Consider the following 26,633-nt stretch of genomic DNA (forward strand, 5'->3'; position numbering starts at 1 on the left):
TTGTGTTACTGGAGTCCCTGCCGCCTCTTTGGCGGGTGACCGGCAGAACTCTTGACCTCTGCCCTCCACTTGCTGCGCAAACCCGAGCTTTCCCCAGCTCGCGGGGGCCCGCGCGGTTTCTGGGAGCTGAGGGACAAAGGCGGCTGGCGAGTGGGGAAAAGATAGAGGCCCAGACCCTCAGAAACGTGGCCCTAAAAATGGCGAGGTGCCCTGCTGAGAGCAACTGGTGCGCGCGGGTCAGGATGCAGGAGCCGGCTCGCGCTGCAAGGGTCTCACGTTACCGCGAGGGCAGCGGCGAGGCTAGGCGCCCGGCGCGCGCAGAGCCCTGCCTGGTTGTCTCTACCCTTCCCGGCCGGCCGAGCCTGGCTCGCCGCAGCCTCGCAGGCCCGGAAGTGGGACAAGACCGCGGGGCCCGACCCTGGTGCTCCCGACGCGAGGAAGGTCCGTCCCTGCTGGCTTCTACTAGCTTCCGGACTCGCGGCGCCGGCGAAAATCACCGAGGGCTTCCCATCCCTCGCACAGCTCTGTCTTTAGGCGTTAGCGGCCTAGTAGCGCCAGAGGATTTTTTTTTTTTTAAGACAAAGGAAAGGAAAATAAACGTTGGGTTTTGGCCCAATGGTCACTCCTGGTCCCACAGCCACCTTCGGTTCTGTCCCTCTTTTTCTTTGAAGGAACAGAAGCTAAAGAAGGTCACAGACGCGCTCCTATCCTGTAGCAACCAGGGGATGTCAAGGTTGGGTCCGCAGCCGCGTACTCAGAGGCAGCCGAGGGCTTGTTGGGAGCGGCCCTGGACTTTGCGCCTTTCACAACTGACTCAGTTGCGCAGCGAGGGTCGGAGGAGCAGGGTATCGGCCAGTGGCGCCGAGTGAGGATGTGGTCTCGGCAGCCGCCCAGGCAGGGCCGAAAAGGAGCCCCGGGGCAGGGCTGGGCCCGCGACGAGCTGGGCGGGGAAAGCCCGCAACTTCTTCCCGGTGGTAAATGCGCCAACCTCTGGCCCCGCCGGCCTGGTACCCGTGACCGGGGAGTGGCGGTTAGAAAAGCTTTCCCGGGGATGCCCCGAAACATCCGGAGATTTTCTGCAAAGTGCTGGCCCCTCAGACGTTGCTCTAAGGAGAGCGGGGCCTCACGTTTCCAAAGAACCGGGACACTGGAGGGGTTTTTCTGTAACGTGCCACCGATTTCTAACGGGCGGACCTGAACGTCACACAGCCCCAAGGGCCTCCGTTTTTGTGGGCGGGCAGATGCGTCCACACGCGCCTTCCACCGCATGGCAAAGTGTCAGTAGAAGTTGGTACTCTGGCGACGCCCAGGGTCTCCGTCTAGCTGCTTTTCTAAAGTTCATTAGTAAACGAAGACTTGGACTATTGAAGCTCAAGTCCCCGAAAGAGCGCCTGCCCCTGGGGTGCGCTCCCCCTCCGTCTTCCTCCCTCGGCCTTCTGCCCCACCGTTAGTGGCGGCGCTAAGATCCTTGTACCAAGTCCAGGCCAGCACTACGGAGAGCTCTAGTGAAACAGCGTGGGCTTGAGAGGGGCCCCGGGGAACCCCTTGGGCCAGTCTGCAGCCCCCGCCTCCACCTGCATCATTTATTTGCTCTGAGACCTTGGGTAAGTTACTAGACCTTTCTTTGTGTCTTCTCTGTCTACCTCAAAGGGCGGGGGGATGTTCTAAAGATTTCACGAGTTATTTCATGTCACACAAAAAAGTAGTGTGGGGCTTGCTTTTAGAAGGCATTCCACAAAGCACGCCTCAGCGCAAACCCAAGGTCCTCTCTCTCCTACACTAACACACAGGCAGGATGGGACCCAGTGGACTCAGGATCTGTGGGTATGAAGTGCTGCAGAGGAGTGGGTGCTCAAAGGTAGGCCAGTGGGCTTAAAAATGCCAGGCCTGCTTTGTCTGAACCGATTTGAGAAAAATTCCTTTCCACTTCCATAACTCAAAGTGCCAGGTTTGTGGTCTTCCCTGGTGGCGCAGTGGTTAAGAATCCGCTTGCCAATGCAGGGGACACAGTTTCGAGCCCTGGTCCGGGAAGGCGGCGGAACAGCTAAGCCCATGCGCCACAACTACTGAGCCTGCGCTCTAGAGCCCGTGCTCCGCAACAAGACAAGCCACCTCAATAAGCCCACGCACTGCAATGAAGAGTAGCCCCCGCTCAAAGCAACCAGAGAAAAGCCCATGCGCAGCAACGAAGACCCAACACAGACAAAAAAAAAAAAAAAAGTCCCACGTTTGTGCCTTTCAGGTCCCTGTTTGTTGTGAAACTCCTCCTTCCCACCCCCTACCACTGCCTATCTTAAAAGTTAAGGCAACATTTGCCACTCCCACCTTTCAGAAACCCATTTCCAAGGGCAAAGAATAGCAATGGATAAATCTCTCCTTCTAGATAGCCCAGTGAAAATAATGCGGGCTTAGAAGTAATGTCTTCTGACCTCTGCCACTCTACAATGTAGTGGATTCTACACTCTGATTCTTAATTTCCTGTAAAATGGGGATGATAATAATAATGCTTCTTTAAAGGATCTTCGTGAACGTTAAAGGAAATAATCTATTTGAAGCATTTTACACTGGCAACCCAGGAGGATAGAGCCAATAATTCACTGAAAACAATAACACCAACAATAACCCCCCCAAAAAAAACCTAAGCAAAGAGGAGAAACGCCACAAGACATACATTTCCACTACAAACTGATTAGAGCTTATTTTCATTCAGGTTGAGAGCTCAACAGAAGAAAAGTTTCAATCCAGTTTCAGGGAAGGGGTTCAGGACACTCAGATGAGAAGGGACAACTGTGCCCAGTTTGCCACTTTAAAATTCAAGACAGGTCCCCATCAAGCCGAGGGATATTTTTCTGTAAACACATCTTAATTTCTCCAGTATCAATGTAGGAAATTGTCATGTATTAGAGGAGGGCTGCAGATAAAACACAGTCAAACATGATATAACTGCAGAGTTACTCCAAATATGCTGAAGTGTACTTTTAAAACAGGGAGAAAACCCAGAACTATTTTTTTTCTCATGCTATCAACTATAGAAGTGAATATTTGTATTGCTTTTCATTTTAATGTCTCTTTCCCCCACATAAATGTATATCTATTTTGCATTTATATATGTGCAAATTTCCACTTTGTGTGAAGGGTTTTTTAATTAATCAAATCATTGAACTTTTAAATTCATGGTTTCTATTCAAAATCAGAGATAACAAAGATTTTTTTCTCTGTTCTTCACATAAAAACCCCCAGCAAAATAGAACTTATCATCTCTAGTTAATTTTGTAAAAGCTATTTAGTTATTCTTTGGGTTGTGCTTTCCATCCTCTTAAAAATATGAACCAATCAATTATATTAGCCATATGGCTTGATCATGACAGCTAATTTCCATTTCATAATGTAATTGTTGTTTAAACACTGACGATTTATTAGTCAAGGTGTTTAGAAAAGTTCTCTCTGGCTCTATCTTTTTAAAATGATGATTGAAATAACTATAAAAACTCAAAGTCATTAGACTATTAGTTTTCATGGTTTTAGATTCTGTGGCTCCTCCACATAAAATATCTCCAAGGAGAATCTTCCATTTGCTCTGTGGTCCTGGAACTCACAACATGGACATCCAGGACAGCTTTGTTTTCTTTGCCAGACACAGGCTTTGAACAGAGAGAATTTGATGTAATGGGAGGGGCTCACCGAGCTCCTCAGTTATGTTGGACATGAGTGCTGGTTGGAAAGGCTGTGCAGTCACACATTACTGCAAACAAAACATGTCATCCTTCAATGATCTTAATGCTTTGTCCATTAAATGTAGTCCCTCACGTAAATGGCATTGTATTTAACTGGTAAACAGATGTTCACCACTATCGTCTCAGAATTAGAAAGCTGTGGTTTATGGTTTGCTTTAAGCTCTGGGTTTCTTATTTCCCTGAGTATTTTCCAGAGTCATTTCTGTTTTTTTCCCCTACCCATCTGAGTTTTGGTTCTACTGTGACCTTATTCTTGGTTTAGGGATCAAATGCTCCCACCATTGTAATACACATCTTATGGGCCTCTACAAATATTCGCATATAATACATTAAAGAAAGATGTAGAACATAACACTAAAACATGCCATATTTAAAGTAATTTGGCTTTAATACAGTCTGACTTTGAGGGTATGGTTTTAATGACCTGTTCTATATATTCCTTAGTTGAAAATATAAGAAACTCACCTTGTCAGCCTGTCTCCTAGAACAGCGGTCCCCAACCTTTTTGGCACCAGGGACCGGTTTCGTGGAAGACAATTTTTCCACCGACGAGGGGCGGGGTGTTGGATCAATCTGTAATGCCAGCGATGGGGGGGATGGTTCAGGCGGTAATGCGAGCGATGGGGAGCAATGGGGAGCGGCAGATGAAGCCTCGCTCGCTCGCTCGCCGCTCACCTCCTGCTGTACGGCTTGGTTCCTAACAGGCTGCAGACCGATACTGGGGGTTGGGGACCCCTGTCCTAGAAGATGGGATTTAAATGCCAGATGGATAGCTGGTCTATTAATAGGCAAAAAGATTTGACTGTAAGTCAGCTGAGGAAATGTGAAACATTTTTGTAAGCTACCCTACTCTCAATTAACTAGAAATTTAAAAAACTTACATTAAGGTCATATATTTCCTTATAGTTATTTATCATCTATTCTTGATTATATTTTCTGATAAAGACATCCCATTCAGGTGTGCCTCATTGAAAGTATTTGTTAAGAGCTTGAGTGGGTTTTGCAGATCTTAGCTCTTAAGAAGAGGTGTTTATCTTGAGGGCCTTCCTTCATCATTGCCTGATTATTGGACCACAGGTGGGTGGATGGGCTTAGCATTAGACTTCTGCTCTCAGAATGATGAACTTGCTACCACTTTATCAAGAGAACTAAGACCCCTTCCCCAAAGGTCTGCTGTATGTGGTACAATAATAATAAGTAATACAATAATTAAGCTGAGAGTGGCTAACAGTGCCTTGTAATAGTAGGTGCTCAATCATTATTGAGCATGGGTAGATATCATAGACCTTTCATTTGTTCATGCTATCATTATTTCTTTAATAGACATCATTGAAATATAACATCCATAAGGAAAGTGTATTTATCTGTCCTTCTGTTGTTTGACATTTAGGCTATATCCAGTTTTTGGCTATTTTGAATAATGCTGCTATGAACATTCTTGTATATGTTTATTGGTGCACGTATCTGTGCTTTTCTGGTGAGTATGATACCTAGGATTGGAATTGCTGGGTTATCTTAGGGTTATCATATATTATTATTGATTTCACTTCCTGGTAAGGATTATATCATAATCTTCCAATGGCATCCCATCTAACTCAGGATAAAAGTTAATGGTCTTACAATTACTTACAGAGCCCTAAACAATTTGGTCCTGACACTAGTCTCTTTCTTGCTGCCTCTACTGCAGCTAAGGTTACCTGCATGCTGTTCCTAGAACATACTAGGCCTGCCTCCCAGTTAGGGCCTTTGCCTTTGCCACTTCTCTTTGCCTGGTAGCTCTTCCTCCAAATATTTGCAAGGTTCCTCCCTTACCTCCCTCACTTGACTCAAATGTCACCTTCTCAGTAAGGCCTTCCCTGACCAGTCAGTTAAAGCTGTAACCCCTCCTTATTACTCTATTATACTCCCTATTATTCTTCTTTGCTTTCTGCTTTTCCATAGCATTGATTTGTTTTTGGTTTCCTCCCACTAGAAAGTAAACTCTACGAAGGCAGGAGTTTTTGTCCATGTGGTTTTTCCTCTTCACTGCTGTATCTGTTGCTATATCAACAGCATGCTAGTTCTAGAAGAGTGTCTGACAAATAAATAGATGCTCAATAAATAGCTATTGAACTAATAAATCAATGGATGAGAAGAGGAGGCCACGATGGCCTCAAGCTGCTGTAAAAGAGGCAGAAAATCTGGCTGTTGGTTCCTGCTGTGCCTGTAATTGACTCTGTGACCTTGGGCAAGTCACTGCCAGCTCCCTTGTTTGTCAGATGGGGATAATAAACCCTGCCTCTATCCAGGACTGTTAAGTGGATCGAGATAATGTGGGTGAAAGTGGTTTCTGAAGTTTAAAGTCTTTATCAAAGTAGATATTTCCAATTGGCACACAAGAGGCTCCAGGAAAAATGAGTTAAGATGATAAAACAAATAAGGATTGTATACTGAGAGCATAGCTTTCTTTTCCCTCTTGTGTCTTATGAAGCTTAGTGCATGTCATAGTTCAACTGCCTCTTACTAATTGATGTGTTTTTCTTCTGAGTAGAGACTGGAGTTTGAGGGGTCCTGCAGGCATCTGAGTCTGAAACCTCCACTCATGGGTAGGGCTAGGAATTCTAAAGAAAATCCAGGTTTAGCTTGAATGATGAGAGCAGTAATAAGTTTGTTCATTTATTGAGTGCTCAATATGCCAGGCAAATGGTGTTTTGCATCTATTAGCTCATTAATCATCATAACATCCCTTTGAGGTACTGCTACTACTCTCCGTTTCACACGTAGGGAAAATGAGGCAGAAAAACATAAAGTAACTTCACCAAGCTTGACAGGTAGGCCAGGATTTGAACTCAGATAGTCAGGTTCAGGGCTGTAGTAAATACCTCTCTGCTCTGCTGCCCAAGTTCTAGTAGCCTTCTGGGTGTCCCTGCTGTATTGTAGGAAGCCACAAGCTAAGTCCATGACAGGAGGACTCTCCTCCTTGACAAGCTTACACAAGAGGCCAGGACAGAGTGGGTGCTGTCTGAAGCTGCTGGTGAGAACACTGCTGTATACTGTGTAATTATTTGAATTAGGAAGACAGCCATGTACGCAATTGAAAATAAAAACCATTTGAAGCATAGTAATACTTTTCAATGCTATTTGTCAGTGGATTAAGTAATTTGATTGGCAGAAAAAAAATTATCAAAAATGGTAAGTGCAATGGACTGAAACACACCAAATATGTTTAAATATGTGAGTTCATCCTAATAATACAGAAAAAGTCCCAAACTAATTGGTTATCACTGAAGAATGGTAGAGAATTCGTTGTTTAAAAAATTGGTAAATAAAGGGAAATAAGAATTTATTCTGTTTTTTTTTTTATATTAATTGTACCACGGGGTAACCAATAGTAGATGAAAAAAGTTTCTTTTTATGGAAATATCTCAACACATAAATGAAGACAGAATAGAATTGGAATATCACCATTTTGCATCCCAAAATGAATGAACGATCTAGGCATTGAGCCTCAACAGTGTTGACATAAGAAAGAGAGACAGACATTATGTGCCTCCTGATGGAAGAATACAATTCAAATATGAGGTAGTTTTGCTAAAAAAAAATTGAACTGGAATATGATTAAGCTCCTAGATCCAAAGAATAATTTACAGTAAATACAGTGGACAGAGGAATATGTTAAATAATGCATCAGCAAAGTCCAATCTGTGGGAAATTTTAGAAGACAAACAATCCAATTTATTTAACAAAAACATTGCAGAGAATAAAAGAAAAGGAGGGGGAACCTTTGAATTAAAAGATACTCAAAAGACATATTAGCTGATTGTAATATGCATACTTATTTGGATCCTGGTTTGAACAGACAAACTGAACAAAATAATTTGTGACATTGTTCAGACAATTAGAAATTTGCACATTGACTGAATGTTTAATGATATTAAAGTACTACTGTTTTAAAAATAAATGTAATAGCATTTTACTTAGGTTTAAAAAGAGTCCTTATGTTTTAGAGATACATACTGAAATACTTATGGATGAAGTGATATGATGTCTGAAATTTGCTTCAAAATAATATGGGAGGAGGGGATAGATGTGTATGGAGATGAAACCGGATTGGCCATGAGCTGATAATTATTGAACTGAGTGATGGGTACATCTAATGCTTTAGTGAATGTATGAAATTCTGCATAATAACAGAATGTTCCAAAGTGCTGGCAGAGACTGAAAAATATATTGTGTTTATTTGACTCTTCTTGTGGCTAAAATGAAAAGGCTTGACAATACCCAGATTGGTGAAGATATGAAGCAATTGGAAATGAAATCTTATGCGTTGTTGGTGGGAATGTAAAATCATATAACCACTTTGGAAAACTGTTTGGCAGTTCTGTATAAAGTTAAACATGTACCTACCCTATGAACCAGCTATCTCATTTCTAGATATTTACCTAAAAGAAATGAAAACATATGTCCATAAACACATTTAAACAAGAATGTTTGTAGCAGCTTTATTCACAATAGCCAGAAATTAGAAATAACCCAAATATCTATTAATAGGAGACTGGGTAAACAATGTGTGGTATATTTATACAATGGAATACTACTCAGCAATATGTAGGAAAAGACTACTGATAGAAGCAGTAATATGGCTGAATCACACAGACATGATGCTAAAAGACATGAATAAAAGGAGCCAGACACAGAAGAATCTATAGTGCATTTTTTCTTTTATATGAAGTAGTGATAGAAATCAGAAAAGTGGTTGCCTGTGGGAAGGGGCTTTGATTGAGAAAGGCAGGAGAGATCTTTATTGGTGTGGTGGTTACAGGGGTGTATATGTTTGTCAAAATTCATTGACCTGTGTACTTATTATCTGTACATTTCACTGTGTGTAAATTATACTTCCATTTAAAAATATTAAATAAAAATGAGATCACTAAGTGGTTCAGGCAACCCCTTGTCTGGTATGAGGCATCGAGGCAAAGCTGTCTATTGTTCTAGCACAGCTGCTACAGCTTCAGCCTGGTTCAGGCTCAAAGTTTTGGTTCAGGCTCAAAGTTTTCTTTCTCGGAGTAATTGGTCAAGTAGGCCCCAAAGAAACAGTCATATAACAGTTTGGTTAAGTTCTAGCTGAAGGTCAAAGGCAAGCGATTTTTAGGTATCTCTCTGATCAGCAGAAACCAGACAATGTGAGGCACAAACATTAAAGGTCTGGAGTTGGGAGCAGGCGGCTGGGCATTCAGCTCAGCTGTGCTAGGATCTGGCTAGTGTTTGTCTTGCCATGGACAATGCACATCACTTTTCTGGATCTCAGTTTCTTTCTTCCCCAAATGAAGGAACTGTGTAGAACTGTCCTTGGGGCACCTGTCAGATCTAACATTCTGAGACTCTGTAGAGCTTTATCTTTCCTACAGAGCCTTCCCTGGGATAGTCTAGAAATTCCCAGACTGAACTCAACTTTTTCTCTAAATCTGTTCCTCTTCCTGCATTCTTTTTCTCAGCTTCTCAGTACCACTATTGTGCATTCGTCCCTTCTGCAGACGTTTATTGAGCCCATGGTGGGTTCCAATGACTGCTCAGTGAACAAAGAGACAAAATCTCTGCCCTGAAGAACCTCATATAGTCTAGTGGGGGGAAATAGATGGTAATAGAATTGTATAATGTGTTATAAGAGCTATAGAGAAAGACGTAGCTGGGAAAGAGGATAGGAAATGTTGGTAAGGATGATGTAGTTTTAATAGGGTGGCCAAGAAATACCTCCTCACTTGGGAAGTGACACTAGGTAGATACCTGGAAACTGTCCCTAATCCACCCCTATTGGACGCACCCCCCACCATGCCCAACCATCTTCTGAACCTTCCAATTTCACCATGTAATAATATTTCTCAACTTAATTTCTTCCCCTAACTGCTAACACTCAGGTTCAAGCCCTTATCATCTCCTCTCTGGATTAGTACCGTAGTCTCCTAACTACTCCCTGCCTCCTGTCTTGTCTCCTGAAATAAATTTTCTACAAAGCCATGCCAGAGTTATCTGAAAGGCATATGTAACCATGTCATTCTCCTGCTTAAGACCCAACAATGGCTCCCTCCTGCCAGCCAGGTAAAGCCTGGATGCCCTGATGAGGCATTTAAGCCTTTTGTGGTCTGGCTCCTAGTGTCCTCTCCAGCCCCATCTCTCACCCATGCTGGCCTTGACAGCTCTGTCACAAAGTAGAATTTCCCCCTCCATACACAACACAACACAACACAGCACAACACACCACAACACCAGAGTGCCGACGTCTCTCTTTACATGCCAGTGTAAGTCCTATTTTTATTTTAAGATCCATTTTATTTATTTTATTTTATTTTTTGGCCGTGCCTCACAGCTTGCAGCTTAGTTCCTCGACCAGGGATCAAACCCGGGACCATGGCTATGAAAGCGCTGAGTCCTAACCACTGGACTGCCAGGAAATTCCCTTAAGGTCCATTTTAGTAATCACTTCCTCCAGATGATTTCCAAATTCTGCATCTTAGCCCACGTTGACTGCGTGCCCCTCCTCTGTGGTCCCATGACACCTTGTACACATCTTTTTTTAAATCGCTTTACTTGCCACATTGTTCTAAAATGATCTGGAATGGCTCTGTTTCCCCTACTAGATTATGAACTTCCTGAGCATAGGACCATGTCTTATTCATTTCTGTAATCTTGGCTGCAACCAAACATAAATCAATGACTTCATTTGGGTTCTGATCCTCCCAATCCCTCCCCTTCACTGATCGCAGTAAGCCAACCATGATGATTTATGACTTGTGACTGAAAGACAGAGATGGGAAATAGTCCCATTTCAAGGCTGATTTCAACTCAAGTTAATTACCAGAGAGTTACAGATTCTTAGACTTAGGAGAGCAATTCCAGGTAATCTAGTTCCACTACCCACCTGGCACTTGGAGGCCCTTCTTCAACATTTCTACAAGTTGTCGGGTTATGGAGTCCTTCAAGTGTGGTGTAATGGTGCTAGGAGTGTGAGGAAACCTCAGTTCACTGGAGGCTTCCTCTTTCTACCCTCCTCTTTCAGGATGTTGTGTGAGAAAATAATGAAGTAAGAAGTTATTTGTATTAGAACACACGTCTCTACGTACATGTGCTCACACATACACAGGATACGTTTAAACCTGTAAATTGCTTAAGATGATGAACAGCAGGCTATTACCTAAAATGTTAAACATAAGTTAGGGACTGAGATAGTACTCAGAGAGAAGATTATTTGTAATTTGAAGTTAAAACCATCTGTCAAATCAAGAGGCTCAGAGTCAAAAACATATGGGTAGGTAGACTCCATAGATGGACGGCAGGGGACAAGAACCCACCTGGGCAAGGGACTGCCAGCTGGAACCGGCACTCTGGGCACCAGTCTAGCTCTACAAGAAGAAGAGGGGACTGAGCTTGAAGCAGAAGCTTCAGGTACCACTTTGTCTCAGAGTTTTGTGAGGTACACCTTACTCACTTATGCATATCTGAGTTGAACTCAATGTGCTCGAGTTGCTTAACCTTGCATTTTACATGAGTGAAGAGGTTCTCTATCCTTATCTTTTATTTTTTATTTTTTGCCTGCTGACCTTGTAGGAAATAGAGATTTATCTGTGGGTGAGCAGAATAACAAACTCAAAGAATTCTTTAAATTCTGTCTTTGCCACTTGTTCTTAATTCTAAGTAGTTTGGGGGTAACAGCTATTACAAAGGAAGATATTAAAGTGTTTAAAATTGGAAAACTTATACTTTGTCCAGAAGTCATTCAGTCCATCCTGGTATAGCCTTTTTGGTGGCTATTCTCTTGGTTGAGTTGAAGTCTGTCTTTCTATGGCTTCCACTCATTGATCCTAGTTCTAACCCAGGACCACATGGAACAAATCCAAATGATCTGTCACATTATGGTCCCTGAATATTCTGAGGCAGTTTGCTTGTGAGATCAGAAGTCACTGAACTCATGAACATTGTGTGCTTAGCAGAGTGCTGGCTCACGGTAGCGCCTCATAACTAGTAGCCGTTATTACTAGTTGTACTATCACACTGCCTGTGAACCATTTCTTCCTTCATAAGACAAGCCCTTTTAGGAAAGTCGTTCACTGATGTCATCGAATTAATCAAAACAGAGGTCCCCACTTAATTACATCAATAATTTTACTGTAAATGTCAGACACCAGGGCGCTGGGCAACTGGAGATGTCCTTCCTCTACCCTCGACTACCTGTACCTTACCTTCATTAAGTAGCAAATCATCCTTGAAGACTTGGCTCAAGTTATGTCCTCTTTGAATCTCTTTCCCCCCCTCCAAGGAGAACTGACCACTCCATTTCCTCCCTTGATTTGAGACTGAATACTGTCTGTATTTCTTTTTGATTCCCCTCATTGCCCCCCACTATCTAGAATACTGAACTACTCTTGGAATCTGTGGTGTCAAGCAGAATGCCTGGAACATAGCGTGTGATAAATATTTATTAAAGGAATGATAACATTTGGGGGTATCAGGTTATACAATATTTATTCACTCAATATTCATGCCATATTATCTTTACTTAAGTACAAAGACTTTTCCAATCATGTCACTTAGAGATCATTTCACCCACTGCTCACCCACCCACCCACTGGGCCACCAGTCTCTTGTCTCTCTCTTCAGCAATGATGAGGTGGATATCTTTTCCTTGGGGAAGAGAAATCCATATTTTGTTGCCTTTGCCAATAACAAAAATGTTGGAGAGCCAGGTGGCAAAGTTGTTGCCATTGGCATCTTTCACAGGAACCACATCAAAAGAACCAGTGTGTCTGTCTCTGTTGGTGATCATACCAGTTCTTCCCAGGTTAGCACCTCTGGTCACCAGACACAGGGTACCAGTGTCAAACTTGAAGAAGTTGGTGGTTTGCCACTTTCCAAACCAATCTGAATGGTGTTGTTCACTTTGATGAGGGAATCAGGGTAGCAGATTGTGCAAGCATTATGGGTAACCAGATGAGGGATTCCTTTTGTGCCCACAGAGATTTTTCTCCCTTTGCACAACTTGTACTTGGCCTTAAGTGTAATACGATGAACAGCTAAGCCACCCTTGGTGTCATAGATCAGATGGAAATTCTCTCAGTCTTGTCAATGCTGATGACATTCATAAATTCAGCAGAGTAGGTTATATCATTTTGGACCTTGCCATCAATCTTAATGAACTGCTGCATGCAGATCTTTACTTCATCTCCTGTTAGGGCATACTTAAACCTGTTCCTTAGGAAAATGATGAGAAGGAGACATTTTCTCAGCTTGTGGGGACTTGTAGATGGGCAAGGAGCAAACACACTGACCAGTTTATCCACCATCCAATGCTTTGGAGCTGCTACACTCTTCAGATGCTTCTTGGGACCAAGGTCCATGGCATGAAAAGAGGACCACCTTCTTCCAGTGCACTGATAAAATAGCTAAGGTATAAAATTTTTAGAGCTGGATGGAAATTTTAAAGATTTCTCCATGCCTCATTCCTCCATTTCAGTGGTTCTCAACCTTGACTTCATATTGGAAAGTACTGGGCAATTTTAAAAACTCCTGAGGACTGAGTCCTACCCACAAAGATTCTCATGTAATTAAAGAATTACATGTGTGTAATTACCCAGAAACCTGGCAGCTTAAAACGCCAACTGATTTATCATGTCTGTGATTCTGAGGAGCAGGGCAGGGCTCAGCTGGGTAATTCCTCAGTTCCAAGTGACATTGCTTGAGGTCACTCAGAGGTAATCAGCTGGAGGTTAGGCTGCTCTGGAGGATCAAAGACAGACTCACTCACATGTCTGGCTCCTGCAGGGATTCTTGGACGTCAGGATCAGCCAGGTCTGTCAACCAGAGCGCCTACATGTGGCCTCTCCTGTGAGGGTCTCAAGGCATTAGGGCTAGGACAGCTTCCTCCCCCTCCTCCTTCTTATTCCTCTGCCTTTCCCTATTCTTTTCTTTTTTAATATATGACATCATTTGCCATTTTTCTTGGTTTTTTTGTGGTAAAATATACATAACATAAAATTTACCTTTTAAACCATTTTAAAGTTTCATTACGTACATTCACAATTTAGTACAATCATCTGTCTATTTCCAAAATTTTTTCATTGCCTCAAACAGAAACCCTGCACCTACTAAGCAATAACTCCCCATTCCCCATTCCTCCTTCCCCTCAACCCCTCTACTTTCTGCCTCTATGAATTTACCTATTCTAGGAACATCATATAAGTGGAATCATACAATATTCATTCTTTGTGTTTGGCTTAGCTCACTTAACATAATGTCTTCAAGGTTCATCCATGTTGTAGTATGTGTCAGAACCTCATTTCTTTTTATGGATGATTACTATTGCATTGTATACATGCCACATTTTGTATATCCGTTCATCTGTTGATTGTCGTTTGGGTGGTTTCCACGTTTTGGCTTTTGTGAATAATGCAGCTGTAAACATGACTGTACAAATATCTGTTCAAGTCCCTGCTTTCAATTCCTTTGCGTATATACCTAGGAGTGGAATTGCTGGACCATTTGGTAATTCTATGTTTAGCTTTTTAAAGAGCCATCAAACTATTCTCCATAGTGGCTACACCAACTTTACGTTCCTATAAGCAGTGCATGAGTGTCCCAATTTCTACACATCTTCACCAACATATTTTATTTTCTGCTTTTAAAAAATAGTAATTTTCCTAATGGGTGTGAAGTGGTATTTCATTGTGGTTTTGATATACATTTTCCTAATGACTAGTGATGTTGAACATTTTTTGATATGCTTATTGGCCATTTGTATATCTTCTTTGAAGAAATGTTTATTCAAGTCTTTTGCCCACTTTTAAATTGAGTTATTTTGTTTTTGTTTTTATATTTGGACTTCTTACATGCCAGCTCATGGTGTTCAGAAAGAGGATTCCAAGAGACCTAGGTGGAAGCTGCAAGACTTCTTATGACTTAGCTTCAGAAGTCCTAGGACCTCACTTCTGCCGTATTTTATAGGTCACACAGGCCATCAAAGTCAGCCCAGATTCCAGGGGAGGGCTAGCAAAAAATGTGTGGCCATCTGTAATCCAACAGAGTACAATATTAAAATTAACTAAAACAATTCAATTGTTTGAATAGCAATAACAATAATAATGAATGCTGCTACAACTTTGGATTAATACGGCTTCTTTTCTCCTGAGGTCTTGAAGTGCTTTCACCCATAAAAACCTTCACCATGGGATTTTTACACATTTTAGAGATCTTTAATTATGATATAGAGCACAGTTACTTGATTTTTAAAATCACTTAGCTGACTTGCTTTTATAATGATGGGATGAGGCAGGAGACTTGGGTTTCAATTTGGGCTCTGTCATTAACTGGCTGACTGGCCTCTCTTGGGGGATGAGCTAGATGTCCTCTAACTTCTTTGCTAGCTTGGATACAGTATTGTTTTTAAGAAGGAAGATGAATTGATCAAGAATTAGGATGTAGAAAATGTCTAAGTACAGGGCAATTTGTTGCCTAGAAAGATTCCCATGTGTCATTTATTCACTATGACAGAGAAGTTACTTCAGCTTAATGACAATTATTATAGTAAGATTTAAAAATAGCATCAGCAAACGTACATACACAGTTATGATAGGAGCTGAAGAGGGGCTGAAGAAATGTCTTGGAGCCTTGAGGCAGAAGGGCAAGAAGATAAGACATAGAGCAGTTCACAGGTCAGCCAGGTGCAAAGGAACAAGGAATATGGCTTTCTAGATCAAAGTCTTTGTCTAAGAGTGGTATAAAGCAAGAATATCTGCAAACAATGGCTAAATCCATAGGACAAAATATGCAGCAATGGGTAGTGTTGGGGTGAGAAGAAAAGGCACCGAGCATTTGTAGTGTGTGTCTTTTATATGCCAAGTGCAGGGCTGGTTGTTTTATACTGAACTCATTTAAAAAATTTTTTTTATTGAAGTATAGTTGACTTACAGTGTGGTGTTTAGTTTCTACTGTACAGCAAAGTGACTCAGTTATATATATATATATACACACACACACATACACATATATAATTTTTCATATTCTTTTCCATTATGGTTTATCACAGTATACTGAATATAGTTCTCTATGCTATACAGTAGGATCTTGTTGTTTATCCATCCTATATATAATAGTTTACATCTGCTAATCCCAAACTCCCAATCCTTCCCTTCCACATCCCCCCCTCTTTGGCAACCACAGTCTATTCTCTATGTCTGTGAGTCTGTTTCTGTTTTATAGATACGTTCATTTGTGTCACATTTTAGATTCCACATATAAGTGATATCATATGGTTTGTCTTTCTCTTTCTGACTTATTTCGCTTAGTATGATAATCTCTAGATCCATCATGTTGCTGCAAATGGCATTATTTCATTCTCTTTAATGGCTGTATACTGTACTCATTTGATTTTCACAGGCAACTGCATGAGTAAGCATTACTTTCCCCTACTTCCTGTTTTACAAATGAGGAAACTGACGCTCAGTATTCTGCGCATGGTCCCACAGCTAAAGGCCTTGGAGATACCAAAGCTCATGTTTTTCCTGCATCAAGCTGCCTGCAATAAGCCATGACACCATATTTACAGGAGAACACTGTTTGGAAGAACTTATTAGTAGACACAGTCTTCCCAACCTTAGAATGTAATCACCATCAGTTTTATAGCTCCTCTTTGAAAATGAAGAGACTATATTCTCTCAAGCTTGATTTGGAGGATCACTCACTAGCTGTTTCTGATTACTTGCAAAATTCTCCACTATCATCTGATTACTTCATGTGGAGAAAAATGATCCTTAAGAGAAGAGATAATTTTAGTAATTTAAGTAAGTTAGTTCTTTAAAAAGTATGAAATTTATGGGTGGATCTCAAGGACATTTGTACTGAGTCTTGAGCAGATGAGTTTCCTGTTCTTCCCATATGTGGAGAGGACCCCTGCTTTGTATTCGTGCAGGATCTCAGGCCTATAGGTTTTCATAGCTCTCCCCTAGGGCAAGGGGCTTTTATTTCTACCCTTTTCGCAGAAGCAGTGGATCTTTGCCTGGGTCCCTGCGTGGGAGGCTTTGCTACTCTCTTTCTGCCCCTTGGCTTCTCAAAGGCTTTGCTTTATATGAGAGAAGGTTGTGGGGAAGTGGGCTGTGATCAGTGGGAGACGATCATTACCTGCAGTACCTGAGCCCCCAAAGGGGACTCTCTCCTTCCTCCTGCTCTTCCCTCAATCTTTCTTGTGATCACCTGGTGGATAAGAGCTTGGGAATAAGTGCAACGTTCCTTGAAGAAGTCTGGGGTTCCCATTTATTCTAAACTGATACACCAGCCCACATTTGGCCTTTAGGAATTTGTTAAAAGTTTAGCTGTTTTCTTCTTACCTACCTTAATGGTGGCCATTCCTTCCTTCCATGCTGTGCCAAAGGTAAATTTTATATGTTCTCTTTTTTCCTTGGAGGGCTTTTTCACTCTTTGGAATTTAGTTCATTTAGTTGCCTTGTGGACTCAGGTCTCTAATGGATTCAAAAAATTATGATTTTGTAAATTATCTGGCTTTTTCTTGTTCTTAGGATAAGAGTGATGTTCTCTTGAAGCTTTATAGATCCTAAGCAGAAGTGGAACTCTAGATGGTATTTTAAAAATCCTCTGTATTATGGAAATTTTCAAACGTTTAAAGAGGTAGAGAGAAGAGTAAGTACTCACCACCCAGCTTCTGCAAGAATTTATCACTGACATTCTTCCATATCAGTACTTACACATCTACTTCATTATTTATTTATTTTTAAAAATATTTATTTATTTATTTATTTTTGGCTGTGTTGGATCTTTGTTTCTGTGCGAGGGCTTTCTCTAGTTGCGGCAAGCGGGGGCCACTCTTCATCGCGGTGCGCGGGCCTCTCACTATTGCGGCCTCTCTTGTTGCGGAGCACAGGCTCCAGACGCGCAGGCTCAGTAGTTGTGGCTCACGGGCCTAGTTGCTCCGTGGCATGTGGGATCTTCCCAGACCAGGGCTCGAACCCGTGTCCCCTGCATTAGCAGGCAGATTCTCAACCACTGTGCCACCAGGGAAGCCCTACTTCATTATTTTTAGTAGCAGAATAGTATTGTATAGTATCAAAATACTTTAGTTTATATAACCATTTCCACACTGATGGCTAGTTATCTCTAACTAATAATAATATTGCGTCAAACATTTTTTCGTACATATTTCTTTGTGTTCCAGTTTATTATTTGGGATGCATTCCTAAAAGTGAATTCAATGGGTCAAAGGTTATGCATATTTTACATTTTGATAGATAATGTCAAATTATTGTTCAAAAAATCTGTACCAATTATATTCCCACCAAACATTGTATGAGTGGCACCAAAAATCTTTATGTAACTTAAAAATCTGAAGCTACTTACTCTAAAGAAAATGATAAAGCAATTAAGTTTCCAGTTTGATCTACTGAAAGACATTCTCACCATAAAAGCCTATTTGTCATTTAAAAAGAAGGAAGTAAACATTGGTCTTTATTCTTTTAGTCTAGTATTTACAGCTGAAGCTATTTGCTATTTAAATGCAATTCACCAAAATTTAGTGCTTACCACATGAACAACACTTCTGTTTTCTATTAGCTCCCTATCCTTTTATATCAGTGACTTTAGTAATGGCTCTGATGATGTAGGTCATAAGTAAAGAATGTGCGTAACTCTTGGCATTAAAGGAAAAGTGGCTAAATGACATTCTGTAGCTTCCAGTTTAAAAAAAGAGAAAAACATCAAACACAGATGTGCTTAAATTCTTATACTTCTGATTATTTTAAATTCTAACACCTCATATGTAAGTTTTTTTCATTCAAAAATATTTATATTTAGATCCTGTAGTATGCATGTATATTCTGCTATGTACTGAGAAGATTAAACATTAGCTATGGTTCCTTTTTCTAAGAACTTTTATACATATACTTATGTATATATTTAGAGGAATCTATCCATCTATTCATCCATCCATCTAGTCATCCACTATTCATTCAATGAACATGTGTCTCTAGTGTCTATTCTGTTGTAATAATGCAGTGGGAACTCAAAGTTGAATAAAAGATGGTCCCTGTCTTTAAGGAAGGACAATCTAGTGAGAGAAATAGACATGCTCATGTCTTACTAGGGGATTAGAGAAGGCTTTCCAAGAGAGGTGGAATTACAGATGTTTGAAGAATATATAGGATTTCAACAGATAGTGTAAGAGAAAGATCAGTCCAGGTTGAGGAAATATATGTTGGGCAAAGGCATGAAGGTGCAGAAGTGCATTGGAGAACAGGTTGGAAGGGGAGGTTGAGTGATACAGCAGATGCTGAAATTGAAATTGGAAAGAAGTTGGCTAGGATCAGTTAGGATAAATAGTATCGTTGTGGGTAACAATGGTTAGAGAAGAATTTGTGGAGAAGGAGGAAGTACTTCCTAGGTAGACTGCAGGGGGAAAAAACACCAGGGACAGAGAAAACAATATGAGTGTAGCTTTGAGTTGACCAGGAGCCTAGTGTTCTTAGGGGGAAAATGAATGGGTATATGTTGGAAACCGGAAGTGTCTAACATTGTATCACCTTCTTTCCTGCTTCAGGGTTTTCACATGGGCTATTTTCTCTGTCAGGAATCCTCTTTACCTATAACAGAGTGCTTTTGGTCGCCATTAATAAAAAACCCAAGACGAATGGACCAGAAGCTGGTTTGGTCTTCAGTTCATAATACTATCAGGGCTGTGTTTCACTGTGATAATTCTGGTTCTTCCCTCTCCTGTGTGTTGGCTTTATTTTCAAGCTGGCTTTTCTCATGATAGAGAGACAGCTGCCACTAGCTCCCAGGCTACATGTTCTTGTTTACATCCAGGAAGAGAAAAGAGCTCTTTCCCTTTCACCTTCAAACAGAAGCCCTGACTTTCATTCCGATTAATCCAACTTGGGTCACATGCCCATGATGAACCAATTACTTCAACCTGAATGAAGTCTGGCATGAACTGCTTGGCTTAAGCCAGTCCAACTCTGAACCAATCACTATGGCAAGAAGATTTGACTGGACCAATCTGGGCCCAGTCCTTGAGATGGGGGAGGGCTCTCTACCAGCCCAGACCTGTGGCTAGTGTACTATGTGTGTAGGGGTATGCGGGGTGAGGGGTATGGAGAGAAGCAATCACAAAGTCTACTACATTGCTCCACTAGATTACCTAGCTGACTCATATTCTTTCTTTAGTTCTTACCTTAAATGTCGGGTTTGCAGAGAGGCTTTCCCTGATCTCTCAAACTAAATTAGAATCTTCCTCGTCTAACACATGGACCACTCTAATTTTCATAAAACTTATCACCTTTAAGTGATACACCTATTTGTGCATTTATTTGTTAAAAGTCTGGTTCCTCCACTAGACTCTAAGCTATATGAGAGCAGGGACCTTGAATTTTTCTTAGCACAAGTCCCTAGCTGGCACATAATAGGCACTCTATGAAAACGTGTGAGGTGAATGAATGGATTCATCTTAACTCCTATTCAATAAGGAGAAATCTTACTTTGATCAGCTTCAAAATTGCTATTGTACAGGCATGGGGAACATAAAAGTGAAATTAAGCTCAGAGCTTTGTTACAATGTGATCGAAAACTGATAAGTATCATCTGCAACAGATAAGGTATTCCAAGAATTACATGGTTTAAAAGACTCACTGTTATTGTAAATGACACTGTCAAATGCCAGTTTTGCATATAAAGTCTTGTCATTTGTAATAATATTCATTCCTACTTTTATAATCAAGGTTATATCTCACAGCAGAGCAAATTTTAAATGCACTTACACAGACCAGAACTATCTTGCTTTTCTTATAATAAATTATCTGCATCAGAAATGCACGATCAGGGCTTCCCTGGTGGCGCAGTGGTTAAGAATCCGCCTGCCAATGCAGGGGACACAGGTTCGAGCCCTGGTCCGGGAAGATCCCACATGCTGCAGAGCAGCTAGGCCCGTGTGCCACAACTACTGAGCCTGTGGTCTAGAGCCCGCGAGCCGCAACTACTGAGCCCGTGTGCCACAATTACTGAAGCCCACGCACCTAGAGCCTGTGCTCTGCAACAAGAGAAGCCACCGCAATGAGAAGCCCCCACGCTGCAACGAAGAGTAACCCCCACTTGCCGCAACTAGAGAAAGCCTGCACGCGGCAATGGAGACCCAACGCAGCCAAAAATAAAATTAAAAGAAAAAAGAAATGCACAATCATGGAACCGGGGCTATAAAGAGGCTTTATATGTGCTAAAGAAATGATTATAAGCCAGTAGAACTGCTGTCATTCAAAATATACATTTTGACTCCTGGCTGTTTAAAAATTTATTTTCATATTAATTTTGGTACAGTTTTCAATTAGAGGGATTTAGGAAAAATCAAGTTTCAACACTATGAAATATTCATTTCATGAAGTGTAGGTCTACTCTATCTATCAAACCTCAGCATCTGGTTAAAGATGTTTGGAAAATCCACCTATAGAGCATTTCTTAAATTTGGTCAAATTAATTGGACAGCCTTAACATTACTATTTTCTCTGCTTTCAGTGGGAAGTCTCATAGTTGTTTTGGTCCTGAATAAACACTGAAGTGTTTTCATGACCACACTAACTAGTTATTGATTTTATCACTTTTTAACATAAACATATTTTTGTATTGCTATGCAGAAACAACCAAAGTATCGTATGTTTAGACTCCTATTAGAATATGTGAAGAAATTTATATTTAATTTGATTTCATCATAGTCTTTTCTCCATTCTTAACTTATTCTGGGCTTATAGGGCCTGAAATTTTCAACTCAGTAATAGTAATGTGGAAATTAAAGATTTAAGTAGTATTTGTTCCATAGGAGATCTAAAATCAGCATTTGGTAGGGTGGATGTGGGCTAATCTATTTAGTATAAAAACTTTACTTTGTTAGGCAATCTCTGGGAGTAGCACTCATTTGAGAAAATAAATTATCAATTCAAATCATCTCCTCCTCCCCTTCACCCATTATTTGCCCTTATTGACTATTGATTATTTCTTATATTATATATGATATTGATTAAAATTTATAAGAATCTCATTATATGAAGAAATAAAGAAAATATGTACAATTAAAGAACTAAAAGGCCCTTACTTGACAACAAGGCATATTTGTTAGATCATGCAAGACACAGGTAAGATGGATTTTTATGTGGCTTCAGGGTCTATTGGCATTTTCTTTTGTGGGTCACATTTACATCACAGTCTTATTTTGTTCTGCTCTTGAAAACATTTTAGACATGTTTGAAATCATTACACCCTTCACAAAACTGAAACAGGAAATAGGCTTTTCTATGAAATATTTCATTTTTTGAGAAGCTCCTGGCTGTTTCCCAAATCTAAGCTGGGTTTTTAATATCCCACTAAGAAAACCAGCTCACCCTGGTGAGATGATAATAGACAGTAGGCCATCTGTGTCCCAGTCCTATTTCAACAGGAGCTTGGGATGACTGCCCAAGATTTCCGTGTCTCCGTTTCTTCATCTGTAAAATGCTTTGTAGAGGTGCTCAGTGTTTGTTGAATGAATGAATGAAATAATAATAACCAACACTTACTGAAAGCTCACCACGGGGGCTAGGCACTTTATCACACCGAAGCCCTATGAAGTAGATGCTGTTATTAACTCTATTTTATAGAGGAGAAAGGAGCTTAATTAACAAGTCCAAAGTCACACAGCTAGCAATGTGTGAAATTTGAATCCAGGCCATCTAAACCCAGTACCTGTGTTTTAAACATGCTACGTCTGAGTCTTCCCCCTGGTTCCAGGAGCAGAACATTAGCTAAAGGCAACTAACAGCACCCCAGCTATCCTCTGCCTTGTGAACCCGTGTCTGTGCTGTGTTGTGTTACACCACAGAAGAATTTGGCAGGGCTGGAATCTGTCACCATGTGGTGTCAGTAATTTTGGGTGCAGAGAAACTCCTTTACCTTTTGTGTCTTGAAGACTGCATAACTAAGATCCTTCTAAACCAAAGAGACAGAGTAATTGACCTCAAAATATGTACTGCCCTTTGATCCCTCTGGGGGTAAGTGAGGAACAGAGAGCTAAGTAATACTGCCATCTCTTTCAGAAATCTCAATGTAACACTCTCAAAAAGAAATTTGACACCTGGCAGAACAAATGGCCAATGGATGCTTCAGATCCAGATGGCGGTGGTTGGAAATTTGGAGAAGGAGACCCCACTACAGTTTATCGAAGACACAGAGTCTCCTAATTAATATTTAGAAAGTGTATACTTGGACATGGAGGTTGAGTTTATATGACTCTGAAAACCTTCATTTCATTTTGAAAACAGTCAGTGCCACAGAGTGACCTGACTTTGTGTAGTTTGAGATGAGATTCTACACTTTTCCTTATGGCTTAGAAATACATTTTTGTTTTGGAATCTTATTGAAATCTGATTTATATAGTGAACACATTCTGGGGCATAAACTGAATATTTTACCAAGCTGAAGTTAAGTGAGAGTGACTCCAGTCGTGGGTGTCAAGGGTGTGCTGAGGCAGAGCTCACCGTGTATGTCTTGAACAGAATTGGAGATGCTGCTGCACGTGAGAAAGGTCAAGGGGAACTCACAACCTATTAGGTCAGGCACGAGAAACAGATAGCACAACCGAGCAAATCTGTATCTTTCCTAAGCTATTTTTAAAATTTCTTTTAAAAAATGCAGTTTGGCTGAGAGGAAGAGAACAGAGAGACTACCCCAATGTACAAGGAGGAGAGAGAGGCACGGAGTGGAGGAAAGAACTGTAAAGAAAACAGAAGTGTGATTTTTGCTTTCTTAACCAGAATCACATACCTAAAGAGACTAATGCTTCATAAACTCTCAAAAGTACTTATCAAAACACAGAAGACATTTTAAATGCCCAACTCTGCAAAAACAAAAAACACCGCCCCTCCCAAACTATTAAGACTGTGATATAAGCCAGTAGGCAGCAAAATACTCTGTTAATTTTGGAAGCCTACCTTATGTCATTGGAACACAGCAGAATGCTGTTTTAATGGCTCTCTTAGCGTACCCTGCGGTGTTTGAGTGTTGGATGACACAGTATCTTTCTGGCGTAATTGTGCATTTCCTTGCTTCCTTTCGTTACTGTCTGTCAAAATAGAAGTATTCTAATGTTATGCATATAAATATAAAAATCTAATGGTTAATAATGGAACAATTTAGTCTGCTCCAAACATTTTTAAAACTCGAAGCAAAGCATACATTAAATATTTAAAAATTTTTCCATAGGAAAATTTAAAAACAGTTTTCTGTGTTAATAATTTATCTTCTAAATTAGATTCAGGGAGAGAGGTTTTAAGGTGGTTATTCAAACCATGTACAATGCATAATTATTAAAATGGATGTAATAAATAGAAGTAACTAGCTCTGAAGAAATGGGTTAAATTATGTAAAAAAAACAGTAAATGGCATTAAATCGTTAACTTGTAAAACTGAGTTCCGTAAATCTTAAATGTACATTTAAGATATCTTAGCACAATAACCTGTATTTATGGAAAGTACTTTTCCTTGTAGAAAATATCTGAAGAGCTGCACTTTATTCATTTACATTTATATGCATTTAAAATGTTGTGTTTGTGGAATCAAAACCTATTAAGAAAACATCTGAATGTTTGATTATATATGTAATTTATTTATTAGGAAAAACTGAAAAAAAAAGATGAAATTGCTTAGCACACTTTAAGGCAATATTAATACTACTGAACTCAAGAATAAGGACAAACAGAGGTCTTACTCATAACATGGTGTAGGCGAAGATTGTCTTCCCTTCTCTCCACAGGTCCTCTTATTTCCACATTAACCTTAAAGGAAATTCCTTTTTAAAAGAACTTGAGAATAATGAAATATTATGATTAATTTAATATTCTGAGTAATGAAGACATTGCCACACATATGAAACTTTTAATCCTGGATCATACATTTCAAGGAAATAATAAGATGACTTTAATACTGAGACTAAGTCAAACATAACTGTACTGCGTTGTGCTTCAGAAGGCACTTTCATCTTGTGGAGTTGTAGGGCCATCTATAGGAACATGAATTATTGCCTATGACTACAAAGAATTCTGGTTATTTCAGTCTGGCTAGATAGGAGCTTATGGTATTTGCTTCAATTCTCCTTTTGACTTCATATAAATAAAACCTTAAGTAAAATGGTTTTTAAAACTTTTCTTAATGGTCTTTTTGCAGTACAATAGACTACTTCTTATGTTAGATGTTTTCTTCAAAACTAAAAGTCATGAAAGACTTGCAGTAACTTAAGTCCTATTTGTTAATTTACTTCTGATTTAATATACTACATTATTAACTAATATTAAAATATAAAATATAATATAATATATATACTACATATATTAAATCAGAAGTAAAAGTTTTTATCTATCAGGAAAATCAATGGAAAATTACATTTATAATGTGCATGACAGCATAATGCCCCAATTTAAGAAATAAGTTTAATTGGGAGATCAGTGAGGGAGCATATCCTTTTGAACTTTTCAATTTCTGAAACCATGTACATGTATTACTGTTTCAAAAAAAGAAAACAAAACAATTAATATTTTATTAGGCTAGAATGGGGGCAATAATATTCTATTATTGTAGCGCAGGTAAAATGGCTTATTTTTTTTGGCCTTTTTAAAAAATTTTTTATTGGAGTATAGTTGATTTACAATGTTGTGTTAGTTTCAGGTGTACAGCAAAGTGAATCAGTTATACATATACATATATCCACTCGTTTTTAGATTCTTTTCCCATATAGGTCATTACAGAGTATTGAGTAGAGTTCCCTGTGCTATACAGTAGGTCCTTATTAGTTATCTATTTTATATATAGTGCTGTGTATACGTCAATCCCAATCTCCTAATTTATCCCTCCCTCCCCCTTTGCCCCCTGGTAACCATAAGTTTTTTTTTATTATTATTAATTAAATTTTTTTTTTGGCTGTGTTTGGGTCTTCGTTTCTGTGCGAGGGCTTTCTCCAGCTGTGGCGAGCGGGGACCACTCTTCATCGCGGTGCGCGGGCCTCTCACCGTCGCGGCCTCTCCCCTTGCGGAGCACAGGCTCCAGACGCGCAGGCTCAGCAGTTGGGGCTCACGGGCCCAGTTGCTCCGCGGTATGTGGGATCCTCCCAGACCAGGGCTCGAACCCGTGTCCCCTGCATTGGCAGGCAGACTCTCAACCACTGCGCCACCAGGGAAGACCCCATAAGTTTGTTTTTTACATCTGTCACTCTATTTCTGTCTTGTAAATAAGTTTATTTACACCTAAAATGGCTTATTTTTAAAAGTACCTTGCAGAGTCAGAATTATAATTTTTCTCCGTTCTCTGTCATTGCTATTTTCTGGTATTACTGTTTGACTTTCAGCTACTAAGTATGGCTATTTCTTTAAAAAGTAGTAAAAATCATTCATTTTATGAGAACATTGTGACTCAGATTAGAGAATCCTGAAAAAGTCCTTTAATGTTTAAAAAAAAATGTATTATGTTAAAAAAGCATTATTATGTTGAGTTTGGAAAAATGTACTCAGAGGCCAGTTTCACAGTGGTTCTTTCAAAGAAAGTTGACGTTTTCCATATTGGAATATGTAGAAAACAGGTAGATGGCTGCAGGGGAGTTTATTTTCCCAGCTGACCTAATAAAACCACATATATCCACTTATGTTTTATTCATGGGAAGACACAGGACATGTACATTATTGTTGATTTAACCTGGAGTTTAGGACAAAAGGTAGAACCCAATAGTCTGGTGTTTCTGTGGAACTGTGAAGGCAAAATAATATTAAATACTTGATTTTTTGTGCCAGAAGTTGAGATTTGGAAACTGATGACATCTCATCAATTTTTTTAATTGACCACCAGGCAGCCTAAGTAATGGCAGTCACC

General features: G+C 40.2%; 1 pseudogene across 1 annotated transcript; it reads right to left on the reverse strand.

The window, feature by feature from the left end:
* Positions 1 to 1,652: 1,652 nt before the first annotated feature.
* On the reverse strand, positions 1,653 to 17,238 carry LOC309630609 (small ribosomal subunit protein eS4 pseudogene; annotated as a pseudogene). Its single transcript has one exon. The product of its transcript is annotated as a small ribosomal subunit protein eS4 pseudogene (transcript).
* Between the last annotated feature and the right edge of the window lie 9,395 nt (positions 17,239 to 26,633).

The sequence above is a fragment of the Balaenoptera borealis genome, assembly GCF_965194805.1.
Source record: "Balaenoptera borealis genome assembly, chromosome: 6".
Taxonomy (NCBI): domain Eukaryota; kingdom Metazoa; phylum Chordata; class Mammalia; order Artiodactyla; family Balaenopteridae; genus Balaenoptera; species Balaenoptera borealis.